Source organism: Babylonia areolata, chromosome 16, assembly GCF_041734735.1.
Source record: "Babylonia areolata isolate BAREFJ2019XMU chromosome 16, ASM4173473v1, whole genome shotgun sequence".
NCBI lineage: Eukaryota > Metazoa > Mollusca > Gastropoda > Neogastropoda > Buccinidae > Babylonia > Babylonia areolata.
In genome coordinates, this window is record NC_134891.1 from 9,627,429 (window position 1) to 9,629,928 (window position 2,500).

General features: G+C 53.1%; 1 protein-coding gene across 1 annotated transcript in view; it reads right to left on the bottom strand.

The window, feature by feature from the left end:
- Positions 1 to 2,500, bottom strand: part of LOC143290749 (kinesin-like protein KIF13A) — a 434,350-nt gene that overhangs the window by 186,112 nt on the left and 245,738 nt on the right. The gene's annotated exons all lie outside the window — the stretch shown is intronic.

Consider the following 2,500-nt stretch of genomic DNA (forward strand, 5'->3'; position numbering starts at 1 on the left):
GGCAGATGCTTGAATAATGGATTTCCTCCCAAGAAGAACTTATATAATTATGCTGATCTCTGATCTCTCACACATACACATACATATATGCGCGCACGCGAGCGAAGAGGAACAGATTGCTGGAAAACCGTGTACGTGGAAGTCTGAAAGGACACACACACACACACACACAGTGTGTGTGTGTGTGTGTGTGTGTGTGCGCGCGCGAGCGTGCAAGTGTGTTGAATGATTGACGTTCTCTCTTTCACTCCTCCATCCTCTCTCATACTCTCCTCTTCCTCTCTTCTCTCTCCATGTCTCTGTCTTTGTCTGTCTGTCTGTCACTCTGTCTCTCTCAAGGACAGATTGGAAGGAAAGGCCATGCCTAAAATCTTAATCCTTGAATTAAAAAAAACCAAAACGTTTTGAGTTCCGAATTACCTCTCTCTCTCTCTCTCCGCCGTCCCTCCCCCCCCCCCCCCTCCCCACCCCTCTATCTTTGTCTCTCACTCACTCAAGCCCCCCCCCCCCCCCCCCCTCCCTCTCTCTCTCACCCACCACCTAGTGCCGGCACCAGCACTAACAGAGAGGAAATTCACATCACGTCTTCACTCCGGTGAAGCAGACCCCCCCCCCCCCTTACCATCCCCCCCCAACCCTCCATCCCCCCCCCCCCCCCATCCAGCCCCCAACCCAACTCCCCCCCAAACACCACCTAAAGGGCGACAACTCCGCCTTGAGGAGACAGGGGAAGAAGTTATTCAAGCCAGCGTCTCTCTCTCTCTCTCTGCCCCCCCCCCTCTCTCTCTCTCTCTCTCCGTGTCGCTCTCTGTGTGTCTCTCTCCGGAACAGGGCCCCCAAATTGACGTCTCCGCGCGCCCGACCAATCAGAATTTGCCACGTGGCGTGTACTCATTACAGCCTGTTTTACGTCTGGGGAGAGGTAGGGGTAGGGGTCGGAGTAGGGTTGGGGGCTGGGAGGGTAGGGGGGGTGGGGTGGAGTACGCACGGTAGCGGTCCCTCATCTGTCCCGTTTTTCACGTTGTGGAATTGACAGCGACTGTGGGTTTTTTTTTGTTGCTTCCCCCCACCCCACCCCACCCCCCTCCCTCAAGACTTGTACGTACAGGAGACCTGATCATTTGTACTAACTTTACACCACCGACTGACTATACATACTCACATTGTTGGGGCAACTTTTTTTTTTCTTTTTTTTTTTTAACAAGTTATACAAGTTTGCCCGTGGATGCGGGAGGTGAGAAAAAAAGGGAGGGGAGGGAGATGGAACGGGAGGTGGGGGTGGGTGGGGGTGAACCTGGCTACTCTTTTGACATGCAATCTGCATACCAAGCCAGCGGTATTCCTGCAAGAGTTTTCTGATCCAATTCTTTGTCCAAATAGTGTGGGAATGTCAAGAGTTCAGTCTCCATCGTCCTACGGCGGGAGGGGGGGGGGGAGGGGGGGGGGGGGGGGGGGGGGGGGGCGGGGGGCGGGGCGCAAGGGGTGGAAGGAGGTTGGTACTTTTTATTTTTAGGGAAATATTTATTATCTGAATCTGAAAAAGAAGAAGAAAAAAAAAATGACGGACGCAACAGCCAAGTGGTTAAAGCGTTGGACTTTCAACCTGACGGGTTCGAATCTCGGTGACGGCGCCTGGTGGGTTAAGGATGGAGACTTTTTCCGATCTCCCAGGTCAACGTATGTGCAGACCTGCTAGTGCCTGAACCCCCTTCGTGTGTATACGCAAGCAGAAGATCAAATACGCGCGTTAAAGATCCCGTAATCCTTGCCAGCGTTCGGTGGGTTATGGAAACAAGAACATACCCAGCATGCACACCCCCGAAAGCGGAGTATGGCTGCCCACATGGCGGGGTAAAAACGGTCATACACGTAAATGCCCACTCTTGTACATACGAATGAACGTGGGAGTTGCAGCCCACGAACGCAGAAGAAGAAGAGGAAAAAAAAAAAAATATATATATATATACTGAGAACGCGCGTTCATATGCTTGCGCGTGTGCGTGTGAGTGTATGTGTATGCGCGCACTTCTCCACGCGCTTGCTTGCGTGTCCGGTGTCCACTTCTTCTTCTTCTTCTTCTTCTTCGTATGTGGGCTGCCACTCCCACGTTCACTCGTACACACAAGTGGGCTTTAACGTGTGCAACCGTTTTTACTCCCGCCCTGTAGGCAGCCATACTCAGTTTTCCGGGTGCGGGGATAGGGGTGGGGGTGGTGGCTGGTGGTGGTAGGGGGGGGGGGGGAGATGGGGATTCATCCGCAGGTATGTTCCTGATTACCATAACCCACAGAACGCTGACATGGATTACGGGGATCTTTAACCAGCGTATATTGCATCTACCGCATGCGTATATACACACGAAGGGACGGGGGTGGGGAAGGGGGGGTGGGGTGGGGGGGGGGGGGGGGGGTTCAGGCTCTAGCAGGTCTGCACATCTATTCACCAGGGAGATTGTATTTAAAAAAAAAAAAAAAAAAAATCTCGTACCCTTTGCCCCCAC